This window comes from Acomys minous (genome assembly GCF_964271855.1).
Source record: "Acomys minous genome assembly, chromosome: 13".
Taxonomy (NCBI): Eukaryota; Metazoa; Chordata; class Mammalia; order Rodentia; family Muridae; genus Acomys; species Acomys minous.
In genome coordinates, this window is record NC_140495.1 from 101,300,741 (window position 1) to 101,327,645 (window position 26,905).

A 26,905-nucleotide genomic window follows, 5' to 3' on the forward strand; every position below is an offset into this window, starting at 1 on the left:
TCCATCAACTCGCCAGCATCATCAAGCCAGGCTGGAGTGACCGTCAATGCTATGTCATCTTCCCTGTGCTTTGTTGGGTCCACGGCCCAGGCATCCCTGTGTGCCCAGCAGGGACGCGGTGTGTAGTTTCATCTCAGCCAGCTGCCACGCCCTCTTTCCTTTTTCCTGTACATTTTGTAGCCTCCACTTATTCCTTTTTTCCAGAGACCTTTAACGTCTTTAGCAAATACTATTCTATGATATCATTTGTTAAATGTTTCTAGTGGAATTGAAAAACCAAAACCCTCAAATTTGTCTGGAGTCAGAGTTCACTCTTCTCGCTTTTAAAATGGAAAGAAAATATTTTGAGGCCATACCAAACAGAACAATAATATTCCATAATGACTTTCAAGTGCTTTATGAATATTTATAAGAGAACTAAAGTACTAGCACTTCTCCACTTATCTTGGCTTGGGAAAGGTTTTTTTATCATAATCCTTATTATCTCCATTGATATTGTTAATTGCACAGTTAATCTGCACAATTGCTTTACATAGAACGTGGATTTTGGCAAAGTTCTGTGTAATGAGATGAGGCTGAAAGTTCCTGTTTGCATTTCTGCTAGTGCATACGACCGCACTCCGCCAAGTGTTTCTATCAGACTAGAGCCTTCAAATTCACCTTGGAGAGTGGGAAAGTCCCACTTAAATAAGCTCGTGGGACTCTAAAGAACGTGTTCCCTCTTCCCAGCTGCTCAGCGGATTTTCACAGTCAGGCCTTATCAATGTCGTATCTTAGTCGAAGCCAATCATGTTTGCTTCTGCGTGGCCCGGTAGATTTTTCAAGGCCCACCGTGGTCAAGTGCCATGGGCTGAGTGCCGTAAGTGCTCTCTCCCCATCCGTACCCTAGACGGTAGAAATCCCAGATCAAGCTGCAGTGGGGGCTCGCTTTCACGAGCTTCCTTTCTTGGAGTTTGCACATAGCAGTTTTTCTTTTGTTTTCCTAATTTAAGAAAAAAAAAAAAGCATTAGTCCTTTGGGAATTTTTGTATTAACGTGTTTTCATCTATCCCCCTCCCTCCTCCAGCCCTTCCCTAACCCATGTCACTTCCCTACTCAACCACTTTGCATTAAAAGGAAAAAAGACCAACAGCAAAACCAAGAATATCTTCTTCTTCTTCTTCTTCTTCTTCTTCTTCTTCTTCTTCTTCTTCTTCTTCTTTCAAATCCCAAGTCCAGGTAGCACAGTGCACTCACGCACTGACTGCCTCTGACTGTGGAAGGAAGCCTTTGTGATACCTAAACCCAGTTTTCCATCTCCCTCGGCAACTCCAGTCTCCCAGCGATGGACTAGCAGAAGGAAAGTCTTGCCGACTTCCAGGAAGAAATAACCTTTACCGCTTTTATTACTGGTACTTTACAAAGGATTTGGGATATTTTGTTGAAAAGCATAGGAATTCACAAAATAATAAGAATAAAGTTCAGTGGTACTAAAAGATAGCCAAGCCGGGAGCAGTGGTGCACGCCTGTAATCCCAGCACTCAGGGAGGCAGAGGCAGGTGGATCTCTGTGAGTTCGAAGCCAGCCTGGTCTACAGAGCGAGTCCAAGACAGTCAAGGCTACACAGAGAAACCTTATCTCGAAAATAAAAGAAGACGACGAAGGGGGAGGAGGATTTTTTTTAAATTATAAGCCATATACATAGACACACGTAAGCTACATCTGGAAAATCTTAGTAGTCTCATAATATGGCATAAATAACTTCTGTACACACATGCATTTGCGACATATTGATAATATGTCAACTTACCATGTCATATTTACATAAGATTTTATTAAATTAAGGTGATGGATTTTTAATTATAGTTGTGGTAATTGTTACATTATTAATTAGCTATACAAGCATTTTAGCTGTAATTGAAGTTGTTTAGATATTGAAAGTAAACCATTAGTATAATAACTCATGCCCTTGAGTGCCAAGTGCGTTGGTTGTTTTTAGGTTAACTCATGCTAATGACTATGACTAATCAGATGGCATTGATTACGTCGTAAACTACTTTTCTTCCGCCTGAAGGTTGTGCTTCTTAGAAAACATTTACTCTTGTACCGAATAAATATTGAAATCATCTTATTAAGAAAATGGGGAAAAGTGAATTCAATGGGTGTTTCTAATGGATTTATAATGCTTTGATGTAATAATATTTCAAAATAGTTGGCTGGATTTCAAAATGTGTTTTCTTCCTATTAGCAGAGGAACAGAATAAATTAAGAAAACCAATGCAGCAGTTCAGAGTTTGATGTTATCAAGTCTTAGTAAATTGATTTCACGACTCTTCAGCTGCAGCACAGCCTGCATTTCAAACGTTCAGCATTAGCATGTGAGATGTCTGTGCAGAATGGGATTTTCCAGGTTGAGTTAGAAGACCAGGGAGCAGGAGGATCAGAAGGATGGAATGAAAAGTGAGGGGCTGACAGTGCTGATGAGACCCTGTCTGCTATGGCTTTGGTCCAGTGAGGGGCTGACAGTGCTGATTAGACCCTGTCTACTATGACTTTGGTTCTATGCTGTTTTATGTGCACATGTGTGAGTGAAGGTACCTGTGAGTGCGCCTAAGTTGCAATATAAACATATATTTTGTTGTTGGTTGCATTCAGAATGTTTTGAAGTTAATGGTCAGTACATTGTTAATAAATCCATAAACACAATATAATGAGCTTCTAGTCACTTCTGAAATTTTACTTTTGGGGACTTTCTTCAGACAATGGGTGGGGGGGAAATCAAGAAATTTTCAAAGACGAAAAATAAAGACAACATGCCAGACAATCCCCAGAAATGTCACAACAGATGCAGAAGTCTTTGCCCATTGAGAATAAAGTCCTCTTTGAAGTAGTTTAAATTAAGGTTTAAAATCACGTATTTTTAATTTATCAAACGAATTTTGAAAACTTTATTATTATATGTGTTACGGTTGATAAAAATCATAACCAAACTGAACCTGGGCAGTAACAAAACTACAGAGCAATCCTATGACTCATTTGGCCAACATAGACTTGGAGAACAGTGAAGTTATTTTGCACAAGCCCTAGCCATGGAGCCCTGTGAGGGGAGAGTGTTCCCTGTGCTGTGTGTTTCACTCTCTGGGAGCACATGTTATGCAACCATACTCAGGAAGGAAAAAAAAAAGAATTTAACTCTCTTAAAATGCTATGATTTGTGCCTAAAATGAAAACCTTAAAAGTGAAATAAATTAAAGAAGTTGTAAGTAAGTGAAACTATTTCTTATTCACGAGCTGGCAAGAACAGTATTTTAAAAATGCCTATGTCACTAAAGAGCAATCTACAGATTCACCACAGTGCCCATGGAAACCCATTGGCACAGTCCCTGAAATATCAGTCCAGAAACTCACAGGGGCTACACAGGGTGCCATGGGACCCTTAATCCCAACCAAAACAGGTTCAAAGCTGGACAGCACATTGCTTTAACCAAAGTGCATTGCACTGCTCTCGTAGTAAAAGTGTGGTCCTTCTTGCAAGCACACACACAGGCCAATGAAATACAGAGGCTCAAAATAAGTGTGGGAGCAGAGTCAACCCAATTTTCACAAAGAGTCGGGACTAAGTATGGTGTGGTAGCACACGCCTTTAATGCCAGAACTCTTGGGATAGAGGCAGAGAGATCTCTGTGAGTTTGAGGCCAGCCTGGTCTGCCCCTGAACATAACTAGTCGGAGCTGCATAATATAGAGACCCTGTCTCAAAAATAAAAAAATATATATATAAAGCAAGCACGCTGGTTAAAAGGATGCTCTTTAGTAGACAATGTTATATTATGAAAACTGAATACATACACACAGAGGAACAAAACCAGACTTTCAGCTTACTGTATCCAAAAAGCTGCTTAAACTTGAGTGAAATGCAATTGTACGACCTCAGACTATAAATATATTACATAAAAGCACATGGCAGGGTGGGGGATTCTTGACGTTAGTCTGAGCAATAATATCTTAGATATTTGCCAAAACACAGTTAAAAATATAAAAATGATATTGCATCAAACTGAAGTAGAACAAGGTAGGAAAGACCAATTAGCAGACACTGGATTCTTGATTTATTTAAAGCACAGCTTGTACTCTCGGTCCCTGCTCACTGACGATGTCACATAGAGGTTGCTCTCTGGAGAGCAAACTTGTCCCAGAGCAACTCCAGTTCTTGGGCGCTCATCAAAATATAACCGTGTAATTAACTGCCCCTCAGGCGGGTTCTGCTTTAACTCCCTCGGGGGCTGCTACTTGGAATAGGCCAACTGAAGGTCATCCTTCGAGCCCTGTCATGCTGTGATAGAGCTGCCCAAGCTGGGAAAGCAGACAGTGGTTTCTTCTGGATGAATAGTGATGGATGAGGGCCAAGGGCAAAACAGCCATAATGCGGGACTCCACTGGTCCTATTTTACACACTGGTCAGGCATGGACTTCTCCAGGAAGGGGTATGTCAGGAAGGTAGCGTCCACAGAGGGACAAGGAATTAAGACCATAGTGGGACTTCAGATAGAGGGAACTCAGGAGGAAGGATGTGGGAACTCACCACAGAAAAGCCCTTTGCGTGGGAAAACCATATTTCAAAAACCCAGCTTTAGTAAATGACGTCCATAAGCACCTTAACCTAACAAGACCCATGTCCAGGTCAGGCCTGCTGGATGTACATACAGACGAGCCAGGTTATGTCTGTTGATGTAGAAATGGCTAACACAAAAGAGATACCTGCTCAGGTCATAGGGGAAAGCCAAATGTGTAAAATGTAAAGAGCTACACCAGACTAGTCAAAAGAGCAGTGGCTCCTAATGGTACATAACTTCACCCGCCCACGGGCATTTACATCTGCTAACCCAGAAGACAATTACAGGCTGGTATTCTTGGCCACTGGCTTATTTGAGTTGCCAGGAATACTTACATCCCTTAGATCCGAGACATCAGAGAACCCCTACACACTACCTAGTCTTGCTAGGAATGGCTCCAATGACAGGGTCCGTGACCACCAGTGAGACTGCAATAGACAAGTTCAATGTAGCCAGTTGTAGGAGCCAGGCCCGACTGGGCTGCCTGCCTGTCTTGCTGTTTCATGTCCTGTTTCTAGTAGCTTCCATGTCTGTGTTTATCTTGGTTAGCTAGTCATGTTTACTGCTCTGAGAACGCGCCCCTCCCCTCCTTGAGACTTTCCCTCCTATGTGCGATCACCGCTTGAGGGATTTTACCTGGGAGGGGGATTCCTGTTTTGCTGCCTATTGGAAGGCTCTTTAGAACTCTGGAAGAGAAGAATAAACAGCTGCTGTGGCTGCTGCTGCGGCTGCTGCTCTCTTAGCAGGAAGGACCCTGTGTGTGTGTGTGTGTGTGTGTGTGTGTGTGTGTGTGTGTGTGTGTGTCCCTCACCCTCGACTCGGTACCTCGGTGGCACGGGCACCACAGCCAGTCCCTATTCAGATCAAGGAAAACTTAACTATTATTCAGTAAAGCATGGTCATTGTTCAGAGTCAGATAGATTCCGCAGCAGCAGAGGTCCTCCAAAACCCCGGAGGATTAGACTTGATTATGCCAGAAAAAGGAGACATATACACAGTGCTAAATGAGGGACGCTTTTTTACACTAATCCGTCAGGAACAGTATAGGAAAATGCCAAAGAGTTACTTATAAGAATTAAGGCCTGATGTACAGATGAGAGCCACCAGAGGACGATACAGATACCATGCCGGGAGTACCAGCCCATTTCAAGATAGATTCATACAATGTCGTGAAGGTGAAGAGGAGGGAACAAAGTAGAATAAGGCAGAAAAGACTTATTGATTTATCTAATGGTTTACTCAAAGCGCTGCTTGTACCGCCTATTTGCCAAGCACAGCTTCACTCGCTACCTGAAGCAGAAGGACCTGCAGAAGCAGCCGAGATAATGGGTTATTGCACTTAACTGCTGACTGCCCGTGTATACTGCTGTAACAACGTCTTGATTGCTTGCCCACCGCCCCCCATGTGATTTTAGGGTCTCAAGCGACAATGCAAACTGGGCCCCAGACCGAAGCCTTTCAGGAGCTATCCTGGAATTGGTCCAGCGGTAGCATCTCCTCTCTTCCACTCTCATGGTGTCAGAGTGCGTGTTCCAGAAAGATTCCCACCACACAACTAAGAAGCTCCACACAGCAAGAGTCAAAACGTCAAAGCTATAGCAGGCTACCAAGAAGAGACTTGATACCCTATGAGCATATACAGGGGGAGGAGGTCCCCCTCAGTCACAGTCATAGGGGAGGGGAGTAAGGGGAAAATGTGAGGGAGGGAAGAATGGGAGGATACAAGGGATGGGATAACCATTGAGATGTAACAAGAGTAAATTAATAAAAAATTAAAAAAAAAAACAAAATGCCAAAGCCAACTTGGAGAATCGGAATGTTTTTTTTCAAACCATACATTTAGCAAAAGATTAATAGCTAAACATACAAGCAATGCCTATAATTCAATTGCAAGAAAAACGATTAATTCTTCATTTTATAAATGGGAAAGGGAGGGGCTGGGGAAGATGGTTGAATTCGGTAAAATGCTTGGCTTCGAGCATAAGGACGATCCTCAGAACTCTTGTAAAGTTGATAGACACCTCTGCACAGCCTAGTGCCTGGAGTCAGAGATGGGTAGGTTTCCAGACTTTGTTGGCCAACCTGTCTAGTCTACACATCGAGACTCAGGCTACAGTGCCACATCCTGTCTCCAAAAAAGGTGGATAGCATCCAGTCTTGACCTCTGGTCTCTAAATATCCAAGCACACACATACTCTGACAAGAACATAGACACGTGTGTACCTGTGCATACACAGGCACACACCTACATGCAGTTACACATAAAGAAAATAACTTCTAAGTGGGAGATAAGTTAAATAGACATTTCTTTCCTTTCAAAGATTTCTTTTATTATTATTATTTATTTGTGTGCACATCTGTGTGTGTAAATGACTGCCTGTAAGAAGTCAGAAGACAATGTTAAATCCTTTGGAGCTGGCATTACATACAGGCAGTTGTGAGCCTCTTGAAATGGGTGCTGGGAACTGAATTCAAACCCTTCAAAAGAGCAGAAACTGTCTTAACCATTGAGCCATTTCTCCAGCTCCAGAATAGACATTTCTTAAAAGAAAAGACCGCCAACCAAAGAGCACGCATGGGCTGGACCTAGACCCCCCTACATATAGGTAGCAGATGTGCAGCTTGGTCACCATGTGAGTCCCCTAACAATGGGAGTAGAGGCTGTCTCTGACTCTGCTGTCTGCCTTTGGGTTCTGTAGGCTCAATTTTCTTAACCAATATATTTTATTAACAACTTAGTGACCGAGCCTACGTCACTTATAACCCGACTAACCAAAACAATAGGAAATGAGGATTAATGGACACAATAACAAAACCTTAAGGATATCAGTTCCGAGGAACGATTCTCAGGGCATGAGCTGCAGGATTTCTTCTGCTGGAACCTGAGGTAACCAGAACCCAGAAACTCAGCAGGAGCCGGAGCCCTGAAGCCTTCCCTCGAACGGTTCTCTCTAGGAGCGTCTCGAAGTGCAGCGATGAACAGCCAAAACTATCCCAAGTCTCCACAAAGCCCCGCCTCCAGTTCTGTGCTCATTTATATATCTCCTCCCAGAGTCAGTTCGAGGGATCTTTTCAGCTGGCAACAATTAAGCTCCTGCACGAGGTGGTTGCTCTTCTAGTGAATTAACCTCACCTGTTCTCTCACAAGACCATTCCGATCCCGCACTTGGAATCCTTAAAAACAGATTTAACTCTTCTTCGTCTCCCTCTTTCTATTTAATAAAATAAGCTATATACAACAAACTAAGAATTGCCCAGTAAGTCAACATTTACAACGACCAGTCCATTTGTAGTTAACCATTTTTAAGAAATTATTCCCCTATCCTATACTATTGAGTCTTTTAACTAAACCTATAATAAAATGGTGCCTATCTACTCTTCAAGCCCATCAGAGACCCCAGAAGGAAAAACTATCTAATATGAGGGAAGTGCAGGCAAGCAACTTCCAAAAGTACTGACAAAAGTACTAACAGGACAGAGAGCTGACTGTCTGGACAGTGACAAGTTCCTTCTCCATTGTCGGGGCATCCAGTCTTCAGCCAGCCTGCCCAAGGCATTTGACAGACGGTTTCTGGACAGTCACAAGTTTCTCTCCATTGCAGGTGCATCCCACCTTCAGCCAGCCAGCCCAAAGCATCCCACAGATTGCTCTGCAGCATGAACCCTGAAGGATTAGCCCACCTGGTCTCTGCAGGATTCCTTTCCCCTAGTTGGGCTGCCTTGTCTGGCCTTAACGGGAGGGATGTGTTTAGCCCTGCTGCAACTTGAGATGCAAGGTTGGGTTGGTACCCTTTGGAGGGCTCCCCTTTTCTGAGAAAAAGGAAAGTGGGTAATGGAGGAGTGGGCATGAGGGTGGAACTGGAAGGAGAAGAGAGAAGGCCAGCTTCAGGCTCAAAATTGATTAAATAAAAAGTGTTTAATTAGGTATGAGTTTTAATGAGAAAACATGTAACCAATAATCCTGCTCTGTAAATTCCTCTGTGCAACAACTTTAGCTGTTTTGCGATAATTTCTTTTAAGGCCATGAGGTAATTTTTCTTCTTCTGTAGAAAACTTTGTTTTAGGAAGTATAAAAAGCCTGAGAGAAATAATAAGATGTGGCTGTTAGGAAAAAAAAAAAGAAAAGAAAATATAGAAATGTTGGACAGGTATATGAAAATGCCCAATAACATGAATTATCATAGGAGTGCATATTCAAAACACAGGAATGGTTATTCGAAAAGACAAATGCTAAGGGAGTGGGGAGATGGGGACGCCGGGTGTCAGATTGGAGCATGAATGGTACATTATTACATAAAAGAAAAATGAAGATGACTCCATAATTCAAAGTTGACCTACCACGACATCCAGCATTCTGCTTGGCGTCTGTCCAACAAAGTGAAATTAATACGTTTGCAGCAGCATTGTTAACAATAGCCAACTCGGTTGTATTATTATTATAGAACATTTTTTTTTCTTTCTTAGTTCTTGGAATGAAGAAAAAGCCAGATTCAATAACTTTGCAGTGAGATTCCTAAGTAAAGTCAGGCCAGCTGAAGAGCCCTGTCATTTCTTTCCTGTGGATAGGAGCCTCCGGGAGAGTGTTTCAATTAAGGGAAAAAAATTCTCCACTGTTCCAGCTGTTCCTGAAGTAGAAACCATCTCGGTACATTTGTACCCAAGAACGGGTTCTCAAAATAAACCTATTAAAGTTTTTTTTTTATCCTAAGCTTGAATTTTTAAATAAATTCTTCCAATTTCTAACATTTGGAATTCTTTCTAAAAGAAAATAAAGGCTATGCAACAAGTTTCATGAGATTTAGCCATGAGGAGGAAGGGTTGTAAAGGATTAGATGTAGGGGGCATGTAAGTCCTTGTGTTCACAGAAAAGCACTGGGGAAATTAGGGATGCTAAACACACCGGCTTGCCTCTTCGTAAGAAAAGATGTGCAACCCGTTGTGCACCTAGAAGGCTGGTTGATAGCCTAGTGACCTCTGCATTATCTGTGTGGTCACCAGGCCACACCAGCTCCCTTCTCCCCTTCTCTTGAGCTTGCTTGTCTTGAGCCTATTTCCCCTACAGGTTCTACTCTACAGAACCTGTCTTTATGGAAGATGCCACTTGTGCTTTACAATAATTTCTGTGTAGTCATACCTTAAGATTTGTTGTGAACACGAGGTTGAATTAATTATCAGAAGGATACTTTTCCCAAATTGTGCTGGGCTTAAATATGCCTAAAATAAACGACCCATAAAAAATAAATAAATAAATAAAATAAAAAATAAACGACCCATTGTCAGACTCTAAACCAACACAGGCTACTGAGTCATGTTGAACTGAACTCCCTTCCTGTCTCTCCTGAACGAACACTTTGCTGGCTGTGGTAGTATCAATTAGGGAATCCGAGGTTCGGGGTGTAGAAAGTGTTTAGTTTCTTTCAGTCACAGGAGGGTTCCAGTTTCACAAACTTCCCCTGATCCTGCAAAATACAGAAGCCCATTGCCTTGACCTTTGTCATTACAACAAAACACATCTCATCTTTAGAGAACGGGAGCTTCCCCTTTGGCCTCCAGTTTGGAGGATCCAAGCCATGCTTGACTGTACCCATGGCTTTGGAGTTCTTGGCCAGGCAGTATGTCATGGCAGGGGAGCAAGTAGAGGAAAGAGCTCAGCTCATCGCTGCAAGCAAACAATAAAAGGCCAAGGTGCCGACATCCCTTTCAAGATCAACACACACTCACACACACACACACACACACACACTTGCAGGACTTACTTCCATTTTCTCTCTAGCACACACTCCCAGATACCATGGCCCATTGGTCATAGATCACAACCTAAAAATTGAGAACGATTGAAAACAATTGTTCTCCCCAATTTCCATTCCCCTGTCAAAGCAAAAAACGATAAATAGTTTGTTTTACTCAATTTCCCGGTAATGTGAACATTATCCTATATACTACTAATGAGGGTGTCATCCTATTTCAACATACTATGAAATACAATTATTAGAATATGAACAGCTGGGAGCTGAAAAGATGGCTCAGCAGTTAGGAGCATTGGCTGCTCTTCCAGAGGAGCCACATTCAATTCCCAGCACCCATATGGCCCGCGACAACTGTCTGTAACTCAAGTTTGAGTGCATCCAACTCCCTCACAGACATTCTTGTAGGCCAAACACATAAATAAAGAAATGATTGGTTGTCTCCTTGTGGGATTTTCTTTGCTTCCATCTGCCAACATCCAATAGCAGATCTACTTCCAACCTCCCTGACACACCCACTGCTCACTGCTCCTTTCATCTGCTCGTAATTTCTTCTAGAGAAAATTGAGGGTCATCTCACAGAGTATATGTATGAGTCACCAACAAAATAACTGAGGTAATCAAACTAAGTGGGGAAAAGGGTGGGTTTTGGCCACTATTACTGAGCTCTAGTCTATGCATTATTTAGAGTTTGTATGGCATGTTGGGGTGTGTTGTTAAGAAAGCACCCATTTCATAACCATGGAGAAAAGAGAGTCACAGAAAAGGGTCATGGTCCCAATAGTATTTCTAAGGGCCTGTCACTAATTACCTTCTACTAGATTCCATGTTCCAAAAGTTGTAAACCCTCCCAAAGGCATCGCAGGCTGGGAACCAAGCCTTTAACACATTAACCTTACTATACTCTTCCTTTTCTATATAAATAATCTACCTTTAGAGAGATAAACAGATACTTCTCAACATCAAATGGCTGAGAAACACTTAAAGAAATGTTCAACATCCTTCATCATCTGGGAAATGCAAATCAAAACAGCTCTGAGATTCCATCTTATACCCATCAGTATGGCTAAGATCAAAAACTCAAGTGACAGCACATGCTGGTGAGGATGTGGAGAAAGGGGAACACTCCTTCCTTGCTGATGGGAGTGCAAACTTGTACGACCACTTAGGAAATAAATCTGGAACTTTCTCAGAAAATTAGGACTAGTTCTACCTCAAGTCCCAGCTATACCACCCCTCGGCATATACCTGAAAGATGCTCCACCATGTAACAAGGACATTTGCTCAACTGTGTTCATAGCAGCTGCATTCATAATAGCCAGAATCTGGAAACAACCTAGATGTCCCTCAACCAAAGAAGAGATAAAGAAACGGCGGTACATTTACACAATGGAATATTACTCAGCTATTAAAAACAGGGAAATCTAGAAATTTGCAAGCAAATAGATGGAACTAGAAATGGTCATCCTGAACGAGGAAAGCCAGACCCAGAAAGACACACATATATAAACTTACTTATAAGTGGATATTAACCCAACTTAGATATCCTCTGAGAGGCTCCACCAAGTAAGGGATTAGGACAGATGCTGGGACTCGCAGTTGGACTGTGGGCAAAGGGATGAGAATGGTATGAGATGATGGGGAGATGGAAGGACCCAGAGGGTTCAGGAGCCCCACATGGAGACCATCAAGTCCTGAGGCTCTGGAGCCGGGGAGGGGGGGCTGCACAAACTGCTGCACCAAGCAAGGATAATGCACGCAGAGAACCTAGACCCCCTGTTCAGATCTAGCCGATGGACAGCTCATTCTCCACGGTGGTGGGAGGAGTGGGGACTGCCTCTGACATGAACTCTGGTGCTCCCGAGTTGATCACTCCCCCTTGGTGGGGAGGCCCTGTGGGCACACAGAGGAAAAGGATGCAGGCTATCCAGATGAGACCTGATAGGCTGTGGTCAGACGGTACAGGAGGAGGGTCCCTTGTCAGAGGTCTAGGGGAGGGGAACAGGGTGGAAAGGTGAGGGAGGGTGGAAACGGGTAGATAAGAGCGAGGGGATAACAATTGGGGTGTAATATGAATAAATTATAAATAAATAAATATGTGTTGGGGTTCAGAACTGAATTAAACATTGATTACGTAATTAAGAGGGGTTTGACCTTTATTGAGAAAGAAAGACAATAAAGTTGAAACAACAGAACACCTCATTGGTCTTGAGTTCATATATGTGGAATAGCTACTGCTCTTTAAGCCAGCTTCTATGGCCATTCCCCACGGCTCATCTTCCTGAGTCAGACACAGGAAATGATAGGAACGGGTTAAGACTGACAAGGTCTACTTCTGTTATGTCTTTTAACATAGCTCTAACCTCAACTTTGTTCCCTAAGATACATGTTGACAAGAAAAAGTTCTAGAAATGTGTCCTCATTTGTTCTGAGGTGCCAGTTCACACCTCCTAAGTCAAAAGAATCAATACAAGAAATGTATTAAAATCGCTTTTAGAAGCCTAAATATAGTGGCTCGTGCCTGTTATGAAAGCACTTGAGAAGCTGAGGCAGGAACATTACCGTGAATCTGAGGTCGGCAGAGACTAACCTAACACAACTAGCAGAGTGGATTTTAGGCTAGCCTGGGGTACAAGGGTAGATCTTCCCTCAGCCCCCCTTCTCTAAACAAACAGGAAAACGTGCAAATAAAACTAGAAACACAACCCATTCTTTTTCCAGGCAGGTAAATAGTAAACACACTTTCACAAGGCTGCAAAAGCAGACCGTAAAGTTCTTAGCAATTTAGAGACTCAATAAACAGTCATTCTTAGATGAATTACTGCCTCACACTTAGTAATATGACACAATGAAAGTGTACTTCTGTGTAATACTATAATGCTTACATGGGTTTTAATGGCAGGATTAGCATGAACAATGACCAAGCCTTGCCTTTCAAAGAAAACCGAGATTCCTCTCTTGAATGACCTGTTTCTTTCGGTCATTTCCAGGCAGATACCTTCTCTGAGCACTCTTGATATAAAGCAGGAATAATTATATGGTCCTTAGGAAGAAGGAACAAAACTGTCACAAAATAACAACACATCAATGGAAGATTGAAATGTGGCCATTTCTCCTTTGCTCTGGGAGTCAGGTTTTCATAGATAGGACTATGTAAGATAAAACTGGTCCTTTACACAAAGTGACATGAACAAATGTAAATAAATAACCCAACAGGGAAAGGCTATTGTATAGGTAACATAAATCAAGTGAGTTTTCCAAGGACCATTTTTCCTGCAAAGGCTTTACATTCTTAAGCTCAGGGGAAGGAAAGTGTTATAAATTTAGGTAGAAGAGAAAGGAAAAGTAAATTGACAACACTATCATCTATAGTTCTTTTTAAAATGCCTCCAATCTAAGAATCTAAACCATGTTACCGATATGTCATAATTAATTAACATTATGTGGTATTGGACAACTAGTATATTATATGAACAGTGAAGGGACTCTATTCCATCTCCAACATGGCCAGCATGGCTCTGCCAGGCCTTGCCCTTCTCCCCCATTGCCTCTGCCTTGCTAAAAGAAGAAGAAGAAGAAGAAGAAGAAGAAGAAGAAGAAGAAGAAGAAGAAGAAGAAGAAGAAGAAGAAGAAGAAGAAGAAATAAAATTAAATTGCATTCCTAAAGGTAGACCCCAAGATCTATTCCCTTGTTGGTCCACTTCCTCCTCCTGAGGCTGCCTACCAAGGTCCAGCCATCAAAGTATTAAAGTCCATCAATCAAAAGATCCATTTGGCTCACCTAATAAACATGCTCAATTAAAATACACCTCTTCCTAACATGGGGTTTCCCCTTTTCCCTTTATGAGCCACCATTTGCCTATGGGCCACCACTGTCTTCTTTCCATCCAGAGGCAGTCCTTTGTCCCCTGGGATAAATACCCCTTCCCTTTCTTCCTCATTCCCTTCCCTTTCTCTTTCATACTCTGTCTCCTATCTTTATCTCCTATTCCCTGCCCTCTGTCCCTCTGGGATAAATAAATCTCCTTTGTGCTTAAAATTTGGCCTCGGGGTTTCTTGAGCGGTCTCAAGGTTTCCTAGAAACAGTGCTATAAATAACACACATCTTGAAATAAAATTTATATTAAATTTTCTGCTGGTTTTTAATAACATAAATAATATGTACATCCCCGTCAAAATTGTCCCTGTTGCTCTTTGAAGGCCCACAAAACAAGCACAAGGTGTTATTAAAGATATAACTTATCACAGTGAAACTTCAGAATCTCTCTGGGTTCGTGACCCTGAGATGTCACTCTGCGGTGACACACAGCACTTAGAGCTAGATGCAGCAGTGACTCTGATCCGTGGGCCTCTACTGGCATGTGATGCTCAGTGGCACGTTATCAAGCAATCATTACACCGATGATGATGGACTGTGATAGCCCCTCACCATTCATCTCCTGGCTGTCAGATTGCAAGTTCACCAGGTCTGGAGGAATCCAAAAATGAATTTCAAAAGCCACGCCTCAACCCTATTCAAGAATAAAATCCAATTCTTTCCTTATCATTTTTAGATTGCAGTGAGTATCTACGATAGCTACAATCTCCACCAACCCAAACTCATAAATAATACATTTTTCTTGTATTGCGGATGTTCATATGAAGCACAGCTCACTTTGGAAGAAATAATCTTGCTGTAAAAGTAGATGAGCGAGATGACATGTGAATATGGTCTGAGGGTTTTATAAACAGGATAGATGGGAGCAAGTGCAGAATTACCATGAGGCAGAAATGACAAACTGAAGAGATTTACTTTAAAGTAAGTTATGAGACTGCTCCGCCAGGGCCAAAAGCCTATAAACTCAACCTTACTTTCTGAGACCGAGACACAGACTAGCACAGAACAAATGAGCTCGGTGTGAACAATTGTATGCGTGCAGATGTGAGCTAATAGGAAGGTTGTGAATTCTGCTGTAAGTTCACAGGTTGCCAACCCAGGCCAGATCCTGTACCACAATAATCAGTAAGTATGAACAGTTCCACCAAACACCACATGCTGTGACTAACATAGGTTTATCAGTCCAGAAGAAAAGATGTGACCAATGCCCTGCGTGGTAAGGCTCAGCCAAGGTCTGCACAAGGTGTGGTTGCCGCCTTTGGCCCAACCACAGTCGGCTCTACAAATTCTTAGCACGGAGTTCCAGTTGTGTGTGTGCGTGCATGTGTGTGCACTTTATCTGTGTGGGCGTGCACAGGTGCATGGGTGTACAGAGATCAGAGACCTACTTCAGGTGACTTTCTCTATGGTTTTCATTCTACTGTTTGAAACAGGCTCTCTAACTGAAGCTAGGGCCTATGAATTTGACATGGCTGGCCAGGAGATGAGCTCCAAGCATCTCTCTGTCTCCTCCCTCCCTCTCACCTCAGCACCAGGGTTACAGATGTTCACCACAGTGTCTGGACTTCACATGGACTCTGAGGATTCAAACTCAGGTCCTCACACTTGCACTTTACTGCCTGAGCCATCTCCTCAGCCTCTTTTGGTTTTGATTTTCCATTATTTTGATTTTTATTTTTGTAATAGCTATGAGGTCAAACTCAGCATTTTTTTTACATCCTAGGCTAACTCTCTACTTTTCAGCCTACCTGCAAGAGCCAACCTTTTCCAACTCTAACAGAATCATTTTATTAGCCAGGGGAGACCTTGAAAGGGATGAAGAATATACTGCCTATTTAGTATTTTATAAGTAAGAAATTTATGAGACCTCGAGAAGTTTAATGGATCTGGTTTAACCTCTTTCTCAAGTGTCATATTAGGCAATAACCCTTGAGGAGGCAGAAAAGATTTGGCTGTCCCAGCCCATAGTCTGAAAAGCTGCCTGTATCAATGATGTTTGGGATACACTACATCTCACATGACTTCCCTCCTATTTTTTTTTTTTCAAAAATAGGAAAATCGCTTGCTCTCCTGTATTTGACTTTAATTAACACCTACTTTTGTTTTGGGAATTTGGAGCCCCAGGCAAGGGGGACATGTCCTCTGATTTATTGGTCATATTTACACCCACGAATTGGGGCTTCTTGCTTTGGTGGCCCTGGGATGATTATAACAACACCATTTCAATTTGCAACATAAATTTGTCAAAGTGAGAAAGAAGTTAAAGCCACCTGAGGCCAAAGTGTCTACTGTACAGCAGCAGTGGACTTGATGACTCTGCAGTCAAGAAATAACTAGAGAAGATACAGGAGTGGCAGTCATTTTTCTCTTACCAAGCATATGAACACATCTTGTTATTTAAAACATGACTGGCGAGCCGGGCGTGGTGGCGCACGCCTTTAATCCCAGCACTTGGGAGGCAGAGGCAGGCGGATCGCTGTGAGTTCAAGGCCAGCCTGGTCTACAAAGCGAGTCTAGGACAGCCCAGGCTACACAGAGAACCCTTGTCTCAAAAAACCAAAAAAAAAAAAAAAAAAAAAAAAAAGACTGGCTTTTCAGCTGTATGGTCAGAACATCTAGTAGCATGAATTTAGGTCTTTGTTCAGTTGTTTGTGTTTTCCTCAGTCCTGCTGCCAATGCTCCTGATACTTACTAACACCATTGCTTTCTTCTCCAAACTTACCACATTCTCCATTATTTGGATAATAATTAACAATGGTAATCAGAAAAGATGGGCTGGTATATTTATTTGTTTATCATAGTTTTCTTGGAATTTTCTTGAATTAGTTTACTGATGCCAAGGAAATGTTCTTAAATCATACAGCGTCCTACATTCCAGACCTTTGACCAACTGATCTAGTCAGCGTTTTTATCCTCTACTTGTGCACCCCACCCCGCTCTCTTTCTATCTCTCTCTCCATCTCTCTGCCTATCTCTGTCTCTGTCTCCCTGTCTGTCTCTGTCTCTCTCTATATACCTCTTCTTCTATTGTATAAGACAGGATGAACCTGTTACTACCCTGTTAGCCTGACAAGGCACGGAGGAGTGCAAGCCAACTTAACCCATGAGTCACAGTTTAATGACACTTAGTTTCGGGACATGATGTTGAAAACAGGTAAGTTACACGCATCAATTCTCACCAACATGGCTGCCTAAATATGAGCTGACCAAGGACAAGAATAGTAGACACGCCAAAGTCAACCAGACAGAAGTCAGAGGAGACCAGACAACTAAGGAATGCTGACAGCTGAAAAAAAAATTAGTCTTTCCCAGAGAAGAGCCCTTAAATTGGTTATCCAACACCAAATAGTGTGTGTGTGTGTGTGTGTGTGTGTGTATGTGTGTGTGTGTGTGTGTGTGTGTGTTGGTTTGAGTAGGAATGGCCCCATTGACTCCTGTTTGAATGCTTGGCTCACGGGGAGAAGCACAATTAGGAGCTATAGCCTTGCTGGAGTAGGTGCAGCCTTGTTGGAGGAAGTGGGTTACTGTGGGGCAGGTTTCGAGGTCTCCTGTGCTCAGGCTATGCCCAGTGTGACACACAGTCTCCTGCTGCTTGCTCGTCAACATGTAGAACTCTCTCGGCTCCTTCTCCAGCACCACGTCTGCCTCTATGCTGCCATGCTTCCCGCCATGATGCTAACGGACTAAACCTCTGAAACTGTAAGCCAGCCTCAATTAAATGTTTTCCTTTATAAGAGTTTCATGATGTCTCTTCACAGCAATAAAACCCTAAGACAATGTATATACATATGTATGTGTATATATATATATATATATATATATATATATATATATATAGAGAGAGAGAGAGAGAGAGAGAGAGAGAGAGAGAGACATGTAACAAACATTAATGGGAAAAGAAGCCATGAATTTAAAAGAGACTAGGAAATGGTATACAAGAAAGTTTGGAGAGAGGAAAAGGAAGGGGGAAGTGATATAACTACATTATAATATTAAACACAAAAATAAACTAAATGTTGGCATAGTTCTGTGTGATAAATCTTAACTGTTGGGCATTATGTTGCCTAAAATATTTTTAAACCAGATATCATAAATCTATGGCCATGGGCCAACGTTTTATGATAATTTTTATGAATGAAATTCTATCAGGACCCAGTCATGCCAAGTCGTTGACATTTTACATTTGTGCTACAGTTGCCAAGTTGAGCGGCTGTGGAAAGGACCATATGGTAGAGAACTACTAAAACATTTATCACCTGGCTTCTTGGTGAGGATGTAACCTATTGTGTAGCCCGGTTAGAGGCTTTGGAGTGAAGGTGTACTTTTGTGACAAGTCTCAGATCTTCCATTGTTATCATTGTCCACTTCCTGCCTTACTGTGCTACTCACAATTTAAAATGACTGTACATTGTAATTTTTTTGTCTCTTCATTCCTGTCAGTTTTGCTTTGGTTATCTTTGTCGGGCTATCATGTGTGATTCTATATTCTAATACGTTGACTTTTATTGATGTAATGCAGACTTCATAATCTGTAGTAATCCCCAGACTGTGATCAAAACAGTTTAGAAGAATAGGTATACAGTTGTGGCATGCACCTGGACCCCAGCACTTGGGAGGCAGAGGTGGGAAAGCCATGAGCTCATGTCAGCCTCGGCTACGTACTAAGACCCTGTGTCACAACAAGCACAAAGCCAAATTCAAGCATGGTGAGAAGACAGTGCATAGGACAGCCAGGTCATCCAGTTGGTGGCTTTACACTGCAAGCCCAAAACACCCCTCGGAAATCACGGCAACTGCGCTGAGAGGAAGCATGTGACCTCTGAGGAGGCACTTCATCAGGACTGCTCTAAAATCCCTCTCTCACTTCCCAGCAAGGAGCTTCTTAACTCCCCACCCTATGAATTACCCCAAAGCAAGCTGTTGGGGCAGCAGACGTGAAGTGCATCCTCAGCACCCTCCTTCCTGGGTGAGCACACTGTGAAACTCGGTCTGTGGGCAACATCTCAACGCATAGAACTGGTTTCTAGGCAAAGTGGCCCAGTGGCCAACTTCAGCATCTTTTTTTTTTTAAGATTTATTTATTGTATATGAGTGTTTTATCTGCAGAAGAGGGCATCAGATAACATTATAGATGGTTGGGAGCCACCATGTGGTTGCTGGGAATTGAGCTCAGAACCTCTGGAAGAGCAGGCGGTGCCCTTGACCACTGAGCCATCTCTCCAGTCCCAGCATCTCTTACTAAAGCTCACTGAAAAGTGGCTTATGGGTGGAGGGTTTCTTTGGTCTCTTAGCCTCTGTGTCATGCAACAGCAAGACCATGACTTTACTCCCTCACAGGGCACTGTGCAAAGTTCATTTGCTTTTCAGAAGAATGCCTCCAGGTGTACCGGGAATACTTTTTTTTAAATCAACATACTGATGAGAAAAAGGGTTGTACTCAATTAAATGAAGATGCAATTGGGAAGACTTTTTTTTTGGCTCTGTGCAAGTTACTAAAGTTAAATTTTAATTATTATGGAAATTGAATTACATGTGCTCCAATACATTAACAATAGATTTTTTTAAAGTATTCCTGCGGAACACTAATAAGCAAAACCCAGAGACATTATGTACATCTACATAACTCTGTGATGTGAAGATTAGCCACACCTGATAGTCACCTCCGAATGTCTTAGCAACAAATTTCACAGCTGTGCCAAATTTCACACCATCGCTTTATTTTCTAGACCTTCCTAATTCTGAAAGTAAATGTTTTTTGTTTTTTTTTTTTTAATTCTTGGGCCTGAATGCAAGTCATCTTTTGTAGTACAGGGGTCAGCAATTAAACATATGTGCTACATGACTTCACACTGATTCACTGTGGAACTTCTCTAAAGGATACAGGAGTTATTTTCATCAGTCCATTCAAATGAACCTGAGAGGACATATCTAATTCCCTGTTGCCAGGTAGCAATTGCTCTGGACCATTCTTGTCTCTTGGCTGGCGTGCCAAATGCTGGTGTGCAGTGTGTGCCATCTGTTTAGGGAACAGTTATCTAGAAGGGGAAAAATTTTTGTTAGGAGATACACTAAAATGGCATTTGCTGTTAAAAGTGTCAACCCTTTAATAGGCTGGACGATATAAGCAATAGTTTAAAATGTACTTCCTGGGAATGATTTAACAATCTACTATAAGAAAGTTCCTTTTAAAAGTTAACTCTGAAAAAGCAGCTCTTAATAGAGTGTAACCAGATGCTCCATAAATATCTGACTCTTTTTATATAATTAACAAGTCTTTTGGTTGTGTTGTTGTTGTGGTGGTGGTGGTGGTGGTGGTTGTGGTTGTTGTTTTAAGACAAGGTCTCTCTGGGTAGCCTGGGCTGTCTTGAAACTCTTTTACGGACCAGGCTGGCCTCAAACTCAGAGATCCACCTACCTCCGCCTCTGCCTCCTGAGTTCTGGGATTAAAGGTGTGTGCCACCACCACCCAGCAAAATATCTGAATCAGTTTTCTTCTTTCGTGATGTTTTATTGATTCTTTGTGACGTTCACATGATGCACCCTAGTCCTGCTCATGTTCCCATCCCCTCATGTCTGCCCTTTGCCCTTGCAAAGCTCCCTTACCAAAAAAAAAAAAAAAAACTATACAAGCAAACAAAAACAAAAAGAGCATAGAAAAATCTCATCGTAGAAGCTGTAGTGTATCATAGTAAGTCCACATTATCTCTATTGTCCACACATCTTCAATTACAAGTGTTCGCTGCAAGGAGTCACTGGTCTGGCTCAAGATCTCTGGCTTCTGTGACATCATCACTAGTGGATCCTCACCAGGACTCCTGGTTATCCTGCTGTTGCCATGTGTCACGGAGATCCTGCGGCTTTGGATCAGCAGCACCAGCCCTTTCACATGTTCCAAGTGTTCACAGATGATATAGATTTGGGGTGGGCCAACTCAGAGCCCTGGATCTGGGCCTGGGTGGTAGCTGAGCTGCTCGGCTCACTGGCTCTCCCTTGTTCACACCACCAGGGTGAGTTCTCCAGCACTGCTCCAGCCAGGCCACCCAAAGCCGCCATCAGCAGGAGGCAGGGTCCCCTCTCCTGAGTACTGCAGCCAGTGAAGGGCAGAGCATTAGCTCTCCTGAGCTAATGACTCTGTGGTCAGCTTTCCCAACTGTCAGAGGTGGCAAGGGACAGAGGGCATCACCTCTGTGCACATGCCATCCCATGGCAGATGAGTGTGGCAGAGTAGGCTCTCCCACATTCCTGACCCTGGGGCTGGCTCACCCACACCCCTGCCACCAGAACTAGTTCCCCTGTGTTGCCTGGGCAAGTCACAGGGCCTGCTCTCCCCAACCACTGCCTCTGCTTTCCAGAGTGCAACAGCCAGTGAGGGGTGGGGCCAGTTCTGCACAGCCCCTGGACATCCACGTGGTCCGGGCTGGCCACTTACAACTCCTCTCCGCCCTTGAGTCTCCGGTTCCATCTCTCTTCATAATGTTTAAGCTGTTCGGCTTCTATTTCTCGCCCATCTGCCCACTACATCTTTGCACATTGTTGTGGCTGGCCATACAGCTGGAGGGCCCCTGGGTGACATCTTCCATCCCCACCACTTGGAATGGCGGCAAGTGAGTGTCTATGGCCTGGCTGTGCTGTGTGCTACCAGAGGGCAGGTCTGTGGATGGCATGGAGGTCCACAGGTCTCTGTCTCTCTCCTCCTGCACTGTGATGCCTGGATTTTATTTGATTTGATTTTTATGAGTCCAACATATAAAACGGCTTTGGCCACCAAGCCAGGCATCAAGCTAGGATGAACAAGGGACTGCCATCTGCTATGCCCCTGACTGATATAAGAACAACACCACCAACAAGGTGTCTCTTTGCCCGTTCCCAGGGAGGGCTGAATCTTAATATGTTAAAAAAAAAAAAATAGTAAGCTTTAGTGCCAGAATGACAACCACATTCAATGTCTTGATTATTGAGATTCATTGTTTCCACCTTATTATCCTTTAAATGAAAATGTTTTAAGAGAAATAGCACAAGCTTTCATTTAGTGCAGAAAAATTGCTTTGCACTTCCTAATGTAATCACAAGGAACTACAGCCATCCCATCAATATTGCCAGAATAACAAGTAGATGAAGAGAAACAAAGTAAAGAGCATGTGACTGATGATAAGGCAAAGAAAAACAAGGCTATAAAACAGACGGAACACGTTCAAAATGATTGACTTAAGTTCAGACATTAGTAGCTACATCAAGTACTGGTTGATGGTTTTCAAAGAATGTATTCTGTGCCTCGTTACAGTCTCCACATGGACGTCGAGAAGATATGAGTGAGTTGTGCCACGCAGAAACGAGTTGAAGGAAAGCCGGTGTCCCTTATCTCCAGCCACAAGGACCCTAGGCCAGTGGGCACAACTATGACAAAGAAACTTGCTTTATAGTAATAATGGCTAGACTCTGTTTCTTTTTGTTTGTTTGTTTGTTTGTTTTAATGGTATGGCCTCAAAAGATTAAAGGCAAAATTTTTAAAAGCAGATAAACTTACTTAAACATTCTCTCCATGTGCGTGAGACAGAGACAGAGACACCAAGAGAGAGACAGAGAGAATACATTGACTGAATAATAATCAAAATATAGATATCACAATTTATGGGTTTAGCTGAAGTCACAGTTGGAAGCAGATTTATAGCTGTTAAAGTACATATTTCAAAAGAAGCAAAGACTATTATGTGCCCTTGTGAAACCCACATTTTCCCAAATGTAAGAAAACAAAAAGAAACTGTCAAACAAACAAATAAAGCACGCAGTATGAGAATTTGCAATCACCTCCACAGAGAAAATAGCAGCACAAAGCAATAACAGAATGAATTTGGAAATCAGACAAAATGGTTCTCGGTGCAGTGCTCAGAGTAGACTACCATCCGGATGGAAGAAAGTGAGTGCGAAAAGGTCTCCAAGCAGATCAGTAAGACCAGACACCCTCCCTGGCATGGGGCTTGCCGGGAGCACTAAGTGAACACACTGCCCCTGGGATTTGTGTAGGGTGAGAGTGGAGAAATTCTCGGTCCAGAGGTTTGAGAGATGGCTCAGTAGGCAAAATGTCTCTGTGCAAGCATGAGACCCAAGTCTGGATTCCTAACAAGTATCTGTCACCCTAGAACTTGTGGGAAGATACTAAGTTCTTAGTAAGGATAACTTACCAGCCAGCCTAGCCGATTGCTGAGGTTCAGGTTCACTGAGAGACACTGTCTCAAAAAAAATAAATTAAAAAAATAAAAAATAAAAATAAAAAAAAATAAAAAATAAAATATATATATATATATATATATATATATATATATATATATATATGGCGCAAAGTAATAAACAAAGACATTAGGCTTCTGCCTCTATCCCTCTATCCCACGTGTGCTCATTCATAAAGGTCACAGACAGGAGAGAAACAAAAAATTAAAATATCAGTTAGTGAACATGAAGAAAAAAAGTCTAAATCGTACACAACTTTGTAGGTTATTTTAAGAATACCAGCCAGGCATGGGTGGTGCACAACTTTAATCCCAGCACTCAGGAGGCAGAGGCAGGTGGATCGCTGTGAGTTCAAGGCCAGCCTGGTCTAGAAAGTGAGTCCAGGACAGCCAGGGCTACACAGAGAAACCCTGTCTCGAAACCTTCCATTCACTCCCACCAGAAAGCTGATATATTTTAAATAGACAACACCAATAATTGTGTTAAAAGTAGACGTGAAATTCAAAGTAGGAGCCCAGACATATCATCCAAAGCTGATTTGACTAGTGCTATAAAAGCAGTCAGACCTGGTCATTCCCCACATATATTTTAGTGAGCCAGTGTACTAACAGGACAAAGATGGCAAGAGAGAGAGGCAGGCTCATGTACAAGGTCAAGTTTGAACCAGCAGAAGGAAGGGTGTGCTGTATGCTGCTAAGACCGACAAGACAAAGAGTGTGACAAGTGGCCAGTTCGGTGTGAAATATTCACCTTGAGACTGCTGTTGGGCAGCACATCTTAGACAGCAGAGAGGTGTTGGATACAGCGCTCTGAAGTGCAGGAAAAGAGCACTGGCTGGGGTGGTGTCTGTTTCAGAGTTACAGGGACTCACAAGGAAGAAACGATGGGATTAGGAAAGATTCCTTTTATCCTACATTGGATAAACACTCTGCCCACGTCCTTTCCTGTCAGTGGAGCAGAGGTGACACCGGACCTCAGATTTTTGCAATTTTCACCTTTTCCCCAGTTCATCCACCAGCTATATGTCAGGTCAAAAGGAAATTCCACTGCCCCCAAATTCTGGTGATTAGACAAAAAAAAAAAAAAAACAGCATTCCTCAGGAACTTATGAAGCCAGTTTCCCTCTACCGAAGGAGCTAGTTTCCTTATCACTGGCAGAAAGAACACGTGGCTATCTATGCTGACTATCAGCAAGCCAAACCATAAGCTGGCTGCAGGATTTCTCAGTATCACAAATACCTAGTTCTTCTCACCTCCTCCTCCTACCAGAAACTTCTCCAAATCAGGAGCGCTCTCTCTCTCTCTCTCTCTCTCTCTCTCTCTCTCTCTCTCTCTCTCTCTCTCTCTCTCTCACACACACACACACACACACACACACACACACACTCTGTCCCTCACCAGCTAGCTACTCATTTCTCCTTATAACCTTGCTATTTTGTCTGGGCTCGCTCGCTCTGTCTGTCTGTCTGTCTGTCTGTCTGTCTGTCTCTCTCTCTCTCTCTCTCTCTCTCTCTCTCTCTCGTACTCGCTCTCTCTCCTCCTGACCAAGTACAGTCTGTTGGGCTGAGACCATAGCTTTTCACATTTCTATCTATCCTCAGGCCTAGCTCTCAAAGCTTCTAGCCGCCATATGATCTAATTTTCTGGAAGCCTAGACCCTTAAGGCTTCGGCTTCCAGCCTTTATCTGCTAACCTACGCCTAGAATGTTTTCAGCCTCCAAGACTTACTGATGAATAAAGCCACCCTTTCTAGCTCTTTCTGAACTCTCACTTGGCTGCTTCAACTCAGCTGTTCTGGCTCAAACTTCTCTCCAAGCTGACTGATTCCATCTGGCTTCTCTCAGCCTCTGACTGAATTTCTCTGCTTAGAAAAACTGCCTCTGAACTCCACGAACTGAATAGAACTTAGTGGAACCTGCACGAACTCAACTGAACTCAACTGCACTCAACTGAACTGCACCAAACTCAACTCTCTTCTTTCTCCCTGCACTGTTCTTACTGTTTTTCAGAAATATTTTGACTTTACTTATATTGACTTTGACAATCACTAAGAACTTTCTTAAAACTACCCCTACATCCTCGGTCCCTCCTTAATTCCTCCCAGACCCACCCCTACATCCTCGGTCCCTCCTTAGTTCCTCCCAGACCCACCCCTACATCCTTGGTCCCTTCTTAGTTCCTCCCAGACCCACCCCTACATCCTTGGTCCCTTCTTAGTTCCTCCCAGACCCACCCCTACATCCTCGGTCCCTCCTTAGTTCCTCCCAGACCCACCCCTACATCCTCGGTCCCTCCTTAGTTCCTCCCAGACCCACCCCTACATCCTCGGTCCCTCCTTAGTTCCTCCCAGACCCACCCCTACATCCTCGGTCCCTCCTTAGTTCCTCCCAGACCCACCCCTACATCCTCGGTCCCTCCTTAATTCCTCCCAGACCCACCCCTACATCCTTGGTCCCTTCTTAGTTCCTCCCAGACCCACCCCTACATCCTCGGTCCCTCCTTAATTCCTCCCAGACCCACCCCTACATCCTTGGTCCCTTCTTAGTTCCTCCCAGACCCACCCCTACATCCTCGGTCCCTCCTTAGTTCCTCCCAGACCCACCCCTACATCCTTGGTCCCTCCTTAGTTCCTCCCAGACCCACCCCTACATCCTCGGTCCCTCCTTAGTTCCTCCCAGACCCACCCCTACATCCTCGGTCCCTCCTTAATTCCTCCCAGACCCACCCCTACATCCTTGGTCCCTTCTTAGTTCCTCCCAGACCCACCCCTACATCCTTGGTCCCTCCTTAGTTCCTCCCAGACCCACCCCTACATCCTCGGTCCCTCCTTAGTTCCTCCCAGACCCACCCCTACATCCTCGGTCCCTCCTTAATTCCTCCCAGACCCACCCCTACATCCTTGGTCCCTTCTTAGTTCCTCCCAGACCCACCCCTACATCCTCGGTCCCTCCTTAATTCCTCCCAGACCCACCCCTACATCCTCGGTCCCTCCTTAATTCCTCCCAGACCCACCCCTACATCCTTGGTCCCTTCTTAGTTCCTCCCAGACCCACCCCTACATCCTCGGTCCCTCCTTAGTTCCTCCCAGACCCACCCCTACATCCTCGGTCCCTCCTTAATTCCTCCCAGACCCACCCCTACATCCTCGGTCCCTCCTTAGTTCCTCCCAGACCCACCCCTACATCCTCGGTCCCTCCTTAGTTCCTCCCAGACCCACCCCTACATCCTCGGTCCCTCCTTAATTCCTCCCAGACCCACCCCTACATCCTCGGTCCCTCCTTAGTTCCTCCCAGACCCACCCCTACATCCTCGGTCCCTCCTTAATTCCTCCCAGACCCACCCCTACATCCTCGGTCCCTCCTTAGTTCCTCCCAGACCCACCCCTACATCCTCGGTCCCTCCTTAATTCCTCCCAGACCCACCCCTACATCCTCGGTCCCTCCTTAGTTCCTCCCAGACCCACCCCTA

The 26,905-nt window shown here is 43.5% G+C and overlaps 1 long non-coding RNA gene across 1 annotated transcript; it reads right to left on the minus strand.

Annotated features, from left to right (window-relative positions):
• Positions 1 to 24,246, minus strand: LOC311581929. Its single transcript, XR_014773937.1, has 3 exons — positions 24,188 to 24,246; positions 23,392 to 23,436; positions 1 to 982 (listed from the first exon to the last, which is right to left on the minus strand). It is a non-coding gene; the product is annotated as an uncharacterized lncRNA (long non-coding RNA).
• Between the last annotated feature and the right edge of the window lie 2,659 nt (positions 24,247 to 26,905).